This window comes from Cibotium barometz, chromosome 16 (genome assembly GCF_041138505.1).
Source record: "Cibotium barometz isolate CiBa-2024 chromosome 16, ASM4113850v1, whole genome shotgun sequence".
NCBI classification, from domain to species: Eukaryota; Viridiplantae; Streptophyta; class Polypodiopsida; order Cyatheales; family Cibotiaceae; genus Cibotium; species Cibotium barometz.
In genome coordinates, this window is record NC_141061.1 from 33,820,875 (window position 1) to 33,835,421 (window position 14,547).

Below are 14,547 nucleotides of genomic sequence, written 5' to 3' on the forward strand. Positions count from 1 at the left end.
TAGAATTAAGCATAAATGGAAATTTATGTAATTCTTAACTATCATTAATCAATTAACTTCAATAGCATTCATCAAATTATGTAACTCTTCACTAACATTCATCAATTAACTTCAATAGCATTCAAAAACCATTCCAATTAAGCTTCTCAAACTTGAGAGGGGTTGAGAAGAGAGAAACATTGAGGAATTATAAAAAAGATCAAAATTCACCATTTACCTTACAAATTGCTTGATTCTTTGTTCACGGTAGAGGCCTCCAACCAATCAATTGGTTAAGTATGTTGATGGAGCCACTAATGGGGATTGAAGAAAGAGGGAAGCTCCAAAAACTAGTGAATTATTAATGAATTCATAGTTCTTGGCTTAGGTGGAGTAGAGTATTTTTCAACAAGGAGGAGGCTTCTATTTATAGGAAAAATTGAGCTCCTAACCAAACAAACTGGTTCTAGAATTTTCCAAATCAGTTTGGTCAATTTTTGACCATTTTTAGGTCAATTGAGCTAACTTTTTGTAACTAGACTTGAATTAGGAGAGAGGAGAGATGAAATATCTCAATTTTTATGAGTTTAAAACTCATTCAAGCATGTGAAATATGGACCTCCTTTAAAAAACTCCCCTTCCTTACATATGTGTCAAAATGGAATCATTATACCTAAAATATCTCATATTTTTAATATTGCTCATAGTTTTTTACTAATAAACCTTGTACATTTCCAACTCTTCATCTTATGTGAAATATGCACCTCCTTCAAAGAACTCCCCTTCCTTACATATGTGTCAAAATGGAATCATTATACCCAAAATATCTCATATTTTTAATATTGCTCATAGTTTTTTACTAATAAACCTTATACATTTTCAACTCTTCATCTTATGTGAGCATTTACTCATTTTTGGATACCCAAAATATCTCATATTTTTAATATTGCTCATAGTTTTTTACTAATAAACCTTGTACGTTTTCAACTCTTCATCTTATGTGAGCATTTACTCATTTTTGGATACCCAAAATATCTCATATTTTTAATATTGCTCATAGTTTTTTACTAATAAACCTTGTATTTTTGGGTATCTTCTTTTACAAATTGGATTTATCTCCTCCCTACACATGGATTGATGCTATTGGCCCATAGGAACCTTAATTAGACCATAATCCAAAAAATTTTGAAAATCTAGACCCTTAGGCTAAGGTCCTTTATACCCATTTCCAATAAATTCTAATTGCACATTGAAAAGTTCTTTTTTGAATTTCTGTTTTAGGGGAACTTATTTTAATAAGATGAGATAATTTTCTATCCAAAAATATTAAAAATCTGAATATTTTCTCTCTAGAATATTTTCTCTCTCTAGGTTAAAACAGTTAGAAACAAGGTCTTTATATTTCTGAAGAGGGATTGATTACAGGGGAAGATACTAGATATCAAAAGGGGGTAGGGGGAGGAATCTTACATTCTATCCCACTTAAAAAATGCAAGATGCCCTCATCTCGCAACTTGGGATAATTTCGCAAGATGCACGAATAAAGATTAACCACCAAGAAAAGTCTCAAAGAGAGTAAGATTCAAGACAAGAACAAGATTTAAACTTTATTCATTCTTGGAACATATACAGTAAAGATAGAAGAACTCTTTACACTTCCATAAGCCCGTCCATCATATGATCACAAAAGCAGCACTCACAAGCTGCGCATGTATAAGGTAACTCATCTATGGGAATTCTGTTGGTTATTGCCGCACCTATCTCAGTGGTATGAGGTGATCTAACAAAAGGACCTCTGAGTGGTAAGCCAAAAATGGGGTAAAGGCATATCTTCTCATGAGGAAGAAAACACGCCAGTAAGAAGACCCGCTTAGAAAACCCAAGATGTCTTGATCTCATGACGCAGTAGTATCGGGGACCCAAACCCAAAGCTTCAATAACCATGGCCAAGCGGACATTGTTACGAAAGTGCTGCTGACCCCAGGGTGTTACCCTAGTTATGTTTTGGTAGGTCCGCCATTTGGTCTGAGCTACAGAAGTTTCCAAGTGAGGAAAAAGTGAGAGCTCATACTGTTCTATAAAATCTTTCTTCACAGACTCGCTTGCGTCTTGAAGGTGAGAAATCATCATGGATAAAACTAATTCCTATTGCCAAGCCATGAAGGAGATTAAGAAGAAGGGAGATCGATGGAAGTAAGATTACTGTGAGTGACAGGTAAAAGTTACGACTTATATAAAGGAAGGAACTAGTGTAACTTAGAAGCCAACGGTATCTTGCCACTGAAGTTTTACCGTCTTTCCATGATTTGGGTTTGGCACATATTTCTATGAAATACATTAAGAACTTTGAGATGAGGAGGTAAAAGAAGCTTGTAGGCTAAGTCACCTACTTTCATTGAATTCAGATATAAGGCTCACAATATCTGGGGGATAACTTCTCATACTCCCCAAGAGATAAAGAACTTCTTTTGGGCCGTACTCGAATGAAAACCAAAACCTTGGTATCCAAAACACCGATTCTCACTTCTGAACTCATTGTTTTGAATCCTTAAAACAGCGTGACTCTTGAGAAGTATTCTAGGGAGAGGGTCTTCCTTTTTTAAACAGAATCTTTCTTTTATTTTAGAGAGGGAATAATTATAAGATCAAAAAGGGAGATTCTTACTCCTGTATACCTCGATTTAGGGACCAAGGAAGCAGCCTATGAGTGAAGCGCTACGTCACCTGCGAAGGATCCTAGAGGGTGCTGACCATACGGTGCTCGGGCTCTGGGTCGCCGAGGATACCCACGCGTGCGTCGAGAAAGATATTGGAACAAGGAGTAAGAGTTGTTTTGTGAAACCGGGCATGGATCTGGTTGAAGAGTTATTTTCATCAATTTTGATTTTATGCATAAGAAGAAGCATAAAAGATTGATTTTTAATTCAAAAGTGTCATTTTCATTTAAAATGAATTTATGCATAGGAAGATGCATAAAAGATGATTTTTATTTTGAAAGTGTTATTCTCCTTAAAAAAGAATAATGCATAAATAGATGCGTAAAGAAATCTTATATCAAAAATAAGAATTCTCTTGTATTCTATAAATGGATATGAGGATGTGAAATGAATTAGTTAGATGAAAATGAACGAAGTATGGATGTAGATATGGATGTGAATGAATGAATGTGGATGTGGATATGGATGTCTCAATGTAGCTGTGGATGTATGGATGTAGATGTGAATGTGGATGTATGGATGTAGATGTATGAATGTATGAATGTGGATGTGGAACTTACTCGTCTCGTCAAGAGCTTCGCATCGATATAAAGATCACCCAAATCGGATAAGAATTGAGCGGTTAACATCAAGAGTTGACTTTCAGCCGGTATAGTTGACTGGTCAAAGGCTGTTGACTTTTTCAGATCTGTTTTTGGGGATTCTTATTCGTCTCGTCAAGAGCTTCGCATCGATATAAAAATCACCCAAATCGGATACCGTTTGAATAGAGAAAAAAAAATCAAGTAAGTGGTCTTTGCAAGGAGGGATCAATTACGCGCATGGAAATGACTAGAGGAGGTCAAAACAAGGGAGCCCGGAATGAAAATGATCAAAGACAACCGGAAGCAATGATGGCAACGAGTTCATCAACGAGGAATGAAGAAAGTTCAACCATAAAAGCACCATCTCCAGATGAATCTCAGCCAATGGAAATGCCTCAATCTTTGGGAACTACTCCGCTAACAGTGGACATGATGTTAATGGCTATGGAGAGTATGTTTCAAAGAATTGAAAATAACCAAACAAATCGGCAACAACAATTTGGTGAACACCTCATGGAACGGTTCGACAAGTGACACCACTACCTGGATGACGTGATGCAAAGAGGGTTAAAAGACTTGGAGAAAGCCATTAGTGCATTGGCTCCTCTCAAGCTTAACCAAGAAGCCGATATGAATGCAATGGATGGTGTACATTATGATGCCAAACATGATGGAAAGCCTTCTATGCCAGAAGAGAACAAAGTAAGACAAATGATGCCACCTCAAATGATGCCACATTCTTCTTACATGGACAAGGGCAAGAGACCTATGGGTGATGCTTCTTATGAGAGATCCAATGCCAGTATTCCAAGAACTTCATCCTTTATGCAAGATACAAGAAGAGGGTATGAACAGAAGGGATTTAAAGATGCAGGTGATTGGCGATTGGAAGATGAGCAAATGCATAGACACTTGGGTGAAGGAAGAGGATTTGATGATCCAAGAGCACGGCAGAGGGGTTCAAGAATGCATGGTGATTTTGACAATGCTGTGAAGGACAAAGTCATATTTAATAAGTTCAAAGGAGAATCAAATTCTATCGAAGACTTTGAAGAGTGGGCAAACAAGATGGATCTCTACTTCGAAATCAGCCCAAGGAGCGAGATTGCCAAAGTCTACTTCGCCTCACTTCATCTTGAAGGTTTTGCTCACACTTGGTGGAGGAGGAAGCAATCTCATGGTTATGTCATCACTACTTGGGAAGAATTCAAGAATGACATGGCAGAAGAGTTTACTTCTCGCATGCAAAGGGACAATCACATTGTGGAATGGGACAAGCTAGAGCAAATCACTACCGTGAAGGAATATTCTCATAAGTTTCTAAAGCTTCTATTATACTTGGACGACTTTGATGAGCATTATCTTGTTATCAAGTATATAAGGGGCTTGAAAGCTCCTATTGGTGGTGATGTCAAGACTCATGAACCCGCCACTTTGAAGAAGGCAATGATGCTTGCAGAAATTCATGAAGAGAAGTACTTGACAAAGTGGGCTAGCAAAGGGAATATCAAAGGGGAAGTGATCACAAGGACTGACATGGGTTCTCATGCAAACACAAGACCTAATCTTCCAAGATTTCCTACCGTGTATGGTAGAGGGTCTAATAGACTTCCATTTAAACCACCATTTATGTCCAACAAAGCTACATACAATGAGTCCAAGCCAGCAAATGGGGGTTCAAAAAGCAAGGTTATCAAGGAGGACCGTTTGCATGAAATGAGGCTCAAAGGTCTATGTTTCAAATGTGGAGAAAAATGGAACAAGGATCACTTCAAAGTATGCAAATCCAAGGATATTTCCATAAGCTACATTATCACTGAGGACAATGCTAATCATGAGGAGGAGGAATTCCTTGAATGCAATGATGCCTTAGGATGGGGAGATCCTCATGAGGGTGGAGGTTCTCATGATGATGGTTTTGATGAAGAAAATCCCGAGTTTCCTTTTGATCCGGGTGGGAAACTAAAGTTTGCTCATGACAAAATGGATGATGGGATGCCTCTATGCGTGTGGAATGAAAACAATAGTGCACATACTACCTTGTGTACAATCTCTCATGATGCTTATGCGGGAAGTAAGGGTGCCAACACATTGAGATTGAAGATCAAGGTGAATGGGAGAACAGCATATGCACTCATTGATACTGGAAGCACGCATAGTTTTGTCAATAAAAGGTCTTTGAACACTCTCAAAATGCAACCAACTTCTTTACCAAACAAGCACATGGTGCAAGTGGCCAATGGTGATTCAATGGGTTGCAATATGAAGTGTCAAAGTACAGAATTGGAGTTGTCCAAGAGCTACTCTTGCAAAGTTGATCTTTTGGTGATTGAGTTGGGACCAATTGACATAGTACTTGGATGTGATTGGCTGTCCACTTTGAACTCTTTTACCATGAACTTACAGAAAAGTTTCATGAGTTTTGTGCATCATGGAGGGGTTATTACATTGAATGGAATGCAAGGGTCCAAGCTCTTCATGATCAATGCTACTCAAATGAAGAAAGAGTTCAAGAAAGAGGGCTATGTTTATGTACTATAGCTTTGTAAAGAGGAAGATAATAGCAAAAAGGATTGCATCGAAAATGTGGACATGGTTAAGCTACTCAAGGATTATGAAGATGTGTTTACCATGCCAAAATCAATGCCGCCAAAGAGGAGTGTTGATCACGCTATTGATTTGGAACCAAATGCCAAACCAATCAACAAGCCTCCCTATCGTTTTTCAAAGGTTGAAAAGGAAGAGGTGGCAAAGCAAGTCAAAGAACTCATTGACATGGGATGGGTTGAACCAAGTCAATCTCCTTTTGCTTCTCTGGTGCTACTTGTGAAGAAAAAGGATGGTACTTTCCGCATGTGCATTGATTACCGTGATTTGAATAAGATCACTATCAAAAATCATTTTCCAATACCAAGGGTGGATGATCTTTTGGATGAGCTGAAGGGTGCCACATGCTTTTCAAAGATTGATTTGCGTTCCGGATACCATCAAATAAGGATGAAAAGTGGTGATGAGTTCAAAACAGCACAGAAAGGGGTCTTTACCAATTCATGGTTATGCCGTTTGGATTATGCAATGCACCGGCAACTTTTCAAGCATTGATGAACAAAGTGCTTCAACCTTTCCTCTACAAGTTTGTACTGGTCTTTTTCGACGACATACTTATCTATAGCAAACATGAGGAAGTGCATTTGAAGCACGTGAAAGAGGTTTTGGAGGTCTTGAGGCAAAACAAGTTGTATGTTAAAGAGACAAAATGTACCTTCATGGCACATGAGGTGGAATATTTGGGTCACATTGTGAGCAAGGATGGCATTTGTGTGGATCTAAAGAAAGTGGAATGTATTAGGAATTGGCCGGTTCCTTCAAACACTACTCAATTGAGGGGATTTTTGGGGTTATCTTCATTCTATAGGCGCTTTATTGCCCACTATGCAGAAATTGCAGCCCCAATGATGACGGACAAATTGAAGAAGGAAACCTTCTTTTGGGATGCCATTGCCAACAAAAGCTTTGAAGATATGAAGAAGATGCTCACATCAGCACCTATTTTGGTATGTCCAGACTTCACCAAACCTTTCACAAAAAGGGCGGATGCAAGTGTAAGAGGGATTGGTGTGGTACTTTACCAAGACCATGGAGTCATTGCTTATGAAAGTAGAAAGCTGAATGACAAAGAAAGAGAAATCCATGTGTATGAGCAAGAGATGATTGCTATACTCCATGCTATCAAGAAATGGCACCATTACTTATATGGGAGTCATTTTTATGTGAGAAGTGATCATCGGGTGCTAAAGTATTTCCTCACACAACCCAATTTGTCTCCTAAGCAAAGAAGGTGGGTAGCAACACTACAAAACTATGATTTTGAAATCACATACACAAAGGGCAAAGAAAATGTGGTTGCCGATTCCTTGTCTCGTATGTGGGCCTGCTCATTGTATGCTATTTCTGAGGTGCATAAAGATTGGATCATGGAGATACAAGAAGAGTACTTGTTTGATGAAGAAACCTCACAAATAGTGCAGAAATTACAGCAAGGTGTATGTGAAGAGTTACCCCATTATGAGCTGAAAAATGGTCTCCTCTACTACAAAGGAAAAGTCTACTTGGTTCCTACTTCATCATTTATCAAGAAGATCATGGAAGAGATGCATTGTACTCCTATGGCTGGTCATTTGGGTGTCTACAAAACCTTTGATGCAATAAGGAAAAGTTTCTTTTGGAAGGGGATGTGGAAGAGCATTCATGCTTATGTAAGTGGGTGCCGGTCATGTCAATTGAACAAGGATCCTACACATAAACCAGGAGGTTTGCTTCAGCCATTGCCCATTCCCGAAGGCAAATGGAGTCATATATCAATGGATTTCATTACTAACCTTCCGCGCACAAAGAAAGGGTGGGACAGCTTGTATGTTGTGGTGGATAGATTGACCAAAGTGGCCCATTTCATTCCTTCCAAGGTCACATATTCAGCCCAAAATGTTGCCAAAGCAATTTGTTGATGGGGTTTTCAAGTTGCATGGTATGCCGTCACAAATTGTGAGTGATCGCGATGTCAAATTCATGAGCACTTTTTGGAGAACATTGTTTGAATATATGGGAACCAAGCTTACTCCAAGCACCGCCTATCATCCCGAAACTGATGGTCAAACAGAAAGAGTAAACAAATGGGTGGAAACATATCTACGCCACTATTGTCATGATACTCAAAGCACATGGGATGATTGGTTACCTTTGGCTGAGTTTGCTTACAACTCAACATATCATGTGAGCATTGGCATGTCACCCTTTGAGGCTTTATATGGTTACAAGGTCAATTTGCCTATGTTGGTGGGTACATATGAGACTTCTAACCATAATGCCAAGGAGGAAGCTGAAAGGATGCAAGCTTTGTTGCAACAATGCAAAAGTAATTTGAAGGTTGCACAAGAGAAAATGAGACAATATGCCAATGTTCATCGAAGACCATTGGAATTCAAAGTGGGAGATTGGGTTCTTTTGAGAATACCAAAGTCAAGATATGCGTCTTTGAAGGGAAGCACCAACACCAAACTAGCTCATCGCTATTATGGTCCTTATCAAGTGATACGAAGAGTTGGGGAGGTTCCATATCAACTCTTACTTCCATCTACAACAAAGATTCATGATGTGTTTCATGTCTCTCACTTGAAAGAAAAAGTGGGTATGATCGATCAAATGGTTGATGAGTTACCTCCAATGAATGAAGAGGGAATGATTGAATACATTCCAGAAGCTATCTTGGGTACAAGGAAAAAGGTACTTCGCACTCGTACCTTGGTGGAGTATCTTGTTCAATGGAAAGGTTTACCTAAGGAAGAAGCTTCATGGCAACCTATTTCAGCATTGGAGGGATACGAAGCATTGATAGAGCAATATGGGTTGGTGTAAATTCAGCCACATGGAACATTCTTCTCCGAATTTGGGGTATTCATTTGAGGTTTCGAGGACGAAACCATTGGGGAAGGGATGGTTTATAAGAAAGCATTATGGGCCCAAGGCCATGGACAACTAGTAAGTAGGTGTGAACTCTTGGGTGGAGTATAAATACCAATGTAAATGGGATTATGGGTCATTCATGATAATGTTATCTGTTCCAAGAATCAATGGTGAGCTTCTCCCGTGAGATGCTAAGTGGTGACTCCTTCTTCATGAGCCACTCCCTTGGTGAGGGACTAACCCACCCCTGTTACTTTCTTTCAGGATGTATGGATGTGAATATGTGGATGTGGATGTGGATGTATGGATGTGGATGTGGATGTATGGAAGTATGTATGTGGATGTGGATGTATGAATGAGGATGTGAAAATGGATGTATGGATGTAGATGTGGATGTGGATGTGGATGTATGTATGTATGTGGATGTGAATGTGGATGTGGATGTATATATGTGGATGTGGATGTGGAAATGGATGTATGGATGTGGATGTGGATGTGGATATGGATATGGATGTATGAATATGGATGTGGATGTATGGATGTGGATATGGTTGTGTATGTATGAATGCGAATGTGGAATTAGATATATGATGTGGATGTACAAATGTGGATGTATATGTAGAATAATGAATGCGAATGTGTATGTGAAATGATGTGTCGTCTCAATATGAGTGAATGGATGAGATGTGATGACATGGGGATGTGAAAATATGATATGTGATGTGAATGAATCTTAGATGATGAGATGGAAAATGATATGATTGGATGAGAATGAGTACATATATGAATGGAATGTGGAATAAGTAATGTGGACTGATGAGGGATAATGTGGAAAGATGAGAGTTCAATATAGAAACTGTATTTGTGACCTGTTTGTAAATGACTGTTTTATGTCAAGAATGTTGGGGAAGCATTTTGACCGTCTTGTGAGGATTAAGGTCGTGGAGACCTAATTGATAAAGTTGCAAATGTTGTCGGAGAGTCAATGGAGGACGTCTCGTGTAGCAAGGTCGGTTCGATTTAAATGGTGAGCTTCCGATACGATGGATGAGGGACCAAGGAAGCGGCCTATGAGTGAAGCGCTAGGTGACCTGTGAAGGATCCTAGAGGGTGCTGACCATACGGTGCTCGGGCTCTAGGTCGCCGAAGATACCCACACGTGCGCCGTGGGAGATATTGGAACAGGGAGTAAGAGTTCACTACAAGACAATGCTGCCATACACGCGTTTCATACACGCGATAAATTACGAGCGCGTGTATGGTCACGCTTGTATTTGAATAGAATCGGGCGCGTGTATTTTAGCATTTAAGTTCGCGTGTATATTTGCATTTATCAACGCGTATATAAACGCGTTTATATACACGCAGTAATACACGCATCTATACACGATAATATTCACGGATTAATACACGCTATTATACACGGATTAATACACGCCACTATACACAGATTAATACACGCATGGCAGAGAAAAACTGAAGAAAAACTGAATTCCTTTACAAAATTAAAAACTATTTTCTTTAAACCATCTCATAGTACATTACAGTATACATCATTACACAATCCCACTACATGCATTTACAACAATGAAATATATTCAAAAATAAATCATGCATATGAGATGATAGAAATGTCATCAATTTAGAACGTATAGTGACGGATTGGTTAGGGTTCGATCTCATCTTCAATAAGATCCATCCTTGCCAAACGATCAACATCAATATCCATTTGATCAATTTGTAAGGCTACGATTAAATTTATTCCACTATCGATATTCTGTACTCCATTGATAATGGTATCGATGTCCTGATCATCCTCATCAACATCACCATCATCCTCAATGGTAGGGTCATTCTCATGATCATGAGAAATGGCATGCTCATCCTCATTATCATGATCATCTCTTATTTCTTGATCATCGATCACAACATCTTCAATGGCATGTTCGACATCATCTTCATTGCGGCTTGTTACATCCTCCATATGCTCCATATCAGTGAATGTATTATACATCACTTTAGAACGTGGTGCAATAGGGATGACGTACCACCATTTAATGTCATGCACCATTGGTAGATAGATAACCTACTCAAATACACATAGTACAGTAATTAATTAGCATATCAAAAGTCAAGGGGTACGCGAGCTTAGATATATATGTACATGAAACACATTAGTAAAAAAATGCATACCTGCTCACATTGTTGTGGCAATACGAGCCTATCTTTCTTTGTTTGCCAGAACTTTGTAGAGTCAATAGTTACATATCCACTTGCATGGCGTTTTATCGTTGCATCAGGCCCTTTTTCCACCACGTTCATTTGCCATTTGACATCCAAAACATACACAAAGAAGCGACGAAAGTCAAGCCTAAATATGTCTTGGATTATGCCACAATAATCATCCATTTTTCCATTAGCTCCCTCAAAGCTACTAATGACACCGCAATCTTGTGTATTTCTCTTTTCATCAATTCTTTGTGTTCGAAAATGCTTGCCTTCACACCATATAGCATTGAATATAGTGCACTAGACCAAAATAGAAGCAATATTTGTGTAAGCAATGTGAATAAATATTAAAAGCAAATCACTTACAACTAATGCAAAACATTAGTTCTATGTACCTTTGACATGCATCCTCATGCATACTCCCATTCTTCCGCCGTGATATGCAGCCCCTCGTCGCTCTCTGCTCTCTCCATTTCCTCATGCAACCAATCAACATGGATATCATTCGGAAGTGTTGCTAGATGCTTAGGGTACGCCTTCCGAGAGCCATGTTGCCTCCGAAAGAGAGCTCTTTCTGCTTGCCTTTTTGTCTTTGCATCCTCATATCTTGTAACCCATCTGCTCATCACATCACTATTAAGGATACAAGTGAAATTGAGATCATCAATCAATGTTCTGTCAATTACTTTACTCTGTCCTTTTCCTTGAGGCACAATAGAGGTCATCCTCAAGTCCTCTTCATTGCTCCATAGTCGTGGCAAAGAGCTGTCCACCTGACCAAGAAATTCTGAAATATATACAAGAGACTCTTGTATCAACCAACCCTCGGCCATGCTTCCTTCAGGCCTTGCACTTTGCCTCACAAAGTCTTTTAAGGTCTTCATGAAGCGCTCCAGGAAGAACATCCAACGTGCATGCACAGTACCACATAAAGCGATTTCGTCCACTAAATGCACAATGAGATGTAGTTGACTTATGAGAATGGTTCGCGGAAAAGTCTCCTCTACCAAACAAACCACCTCCACTGCCATAACACGCGCATCATCCAACGTGGCTGGATCAATTGCTTTGGAACTAACATATCTGAAAAATAAATAAATAGTACGTTATACCTCATGCACGTTCATTTTGCAAGGTATAATGAAGGGTGATCTGAGCATGGGTTTTACATACCTCACAAGCTCTCCCATCTTATAAATACATTTTTTCAAACTCTTATTTGCACAATGGTCGATGCTAGTAGGTAGTATGAACTGCGCACATAAGAGCACATGTATGTATGGTTTATGGCATTACAAAATTTAATTTCAACATACGTACAAGACTTGGAAAACACTTACTTGAAGAATCTTGTGCCAATCGTGGGACTTCAACCCATATAGTTGCTCAACGCCTCTTTTCTTAGTGGTTGTAAAGGCTCCCTTCAATGATCTCATGCATCCAGTGGGAGTACGCAAAGTGGTGATGGCTTGCTTTACCTGCTTCTCCTCTTTCTTTGATATAATCCATGGTGCAGGCGGAAGACGAACGTGCCCACCCACCTCTCGTGGCCAAGCTTGATGCATACGTCCTGCGACTCGCAAGTCCTCACGTACGCTAACATTGTCTCGTTTACCAATAATATGTTCCCAAATACCAGATCCCACATTCTTGAAGATGTGCATGGGATCAAGAAGATGGTTGATCTTAAGATGGGTCCAATATGGCAGCCGAAAAAAAATGGAGTACCTACACAAGGGATTGCTCTATGTGACCTTTAATCCAATTAGAGACTACACAAAACAAGATTGAAAAAACATTACTATACCTGTTCATGCCATCTGGAGGAAGAATAGTTGTAGACTCCCAAATACGCTTCCAATCTTTTGCACGAAGTGTTTGTGGAGGAATGTTACTCTTACTAGCAACATATTTAGGATGATCTGAGGGGAGAAATTGATGATGATTATCGAATATAGTCTTACACAAACCGTCAGCATACTCATGTACTAACCAAGGGCCACAAACAGGACATGCATGTTTACCCGATGTTTTCAAACCTGTTAAAATATAAATAAAAGTTAGAATAATAAAGTCAATATGTATAATTAATATATATAGCCAATAGTAATAGAGTAGGGAGGTAATTAGAATTCTTACCAGAACAATCGCTGTATCCTAGAAAGTCATGCATTGTCCACATCAACACTGCTTTTAAGTCGAAGTGTCGAGAGGAGGGAGGCCTACTAATGTCCACCACCGCAACACCTCTCCATAGTTCCTCCAACTCATCAATCAATGGTTCAAGATAAACATCCATATGCTTGACTTTATGTTTCCCTGGAATTAGAAGGGATAACATAAGATGTCCCTTCTTGATCGCCATTGATGGTGGAAGGTTATAATTCACCAACACAACTGACCACACGCTGTATGCGATGCTTTTGAAACCAAATGGATTCACTCCATCCATACCTAGGCCAAGTCTCAAGTTTCTGGGCTCTGTTTTAAAGCTGGGCCACTCATCTTCAATATGCTTCCAAGCAGGAGTGTCTGCGGGAATTCTCCACATGCCATCATCCGATCGATGTGTGAGGAATGCCATGACATGAGCTCTGCTATGGATTTGCACTTGAACATGTGTTTGATGCGAGGAATTATAGGAAAGTGTCGCAAGACTTTACGAGGTACATCAAAACTCTTCATATCTGTTCTATACCTTGCTTCACCACAAGTGGGACAATGTAGAGCCTCCTTATGCGTCCCACGAAAGAGAATGCAATCATTGACGCATGCATGTATGCGATCATAATCCAGTCCTCCAAGAGATGTCACATAGCGCCTCGCTATGTCTCTTGAGGTGGGTAGTCTATTTTCCTTTGGAAGCATGTTTGATAATAGCCTGCATCCAATATCATCAATTATAATTAGTCTTAAATCCTAAACCTTAAACCACTAATTCAAATTTGTAAGTTAGAATGCTTACTTCAATAATGCGTCAAGACTTGCATTGCTCCATCCATAAACTGTTTGTATATTGAGTAGTTCAAGTGAAGCACGTAAAACAGAGAATGTGCACCCTTCAAACACCGGTGTCGATGAAGCCTTGTAAAGATGCTCTTGTTCCATATCATCGTCGTCCATACCTTTGGGATCATCCTTAAAAAGATTCCGCACCATATCATCAAGCACCTCCTCTTCCACAACTTCGTGGGGTGCAGGGCTATTGTCATCCCTTTCCCACTCATCTCTGACAATAGATCCCGAAGCTCCAGCATCATCTCGTCGACGCTTTGCGTGCTCTCGTCGCGTGTAGGGTACCATGTTAGGGTGTGGTACTGCATCCTGCTTCAATTAGAGTTTATATATTACAACTCTATTAATTTAATTTGGATACCATGAGTCATTTGAATACCATCAATTTACATCTACTCACCTCTAAACCTGTTTGATTCCATTCTCCATACATGGAGATGTGATTCAAGGTAATTCGACATGCTCGTATAATGCATCCTTGACATCGATTACACATACATTTAATCCGTTGTCCCAACCACACATCGCGATTACGATGACGCATTGTCTCATCTCCAGATATT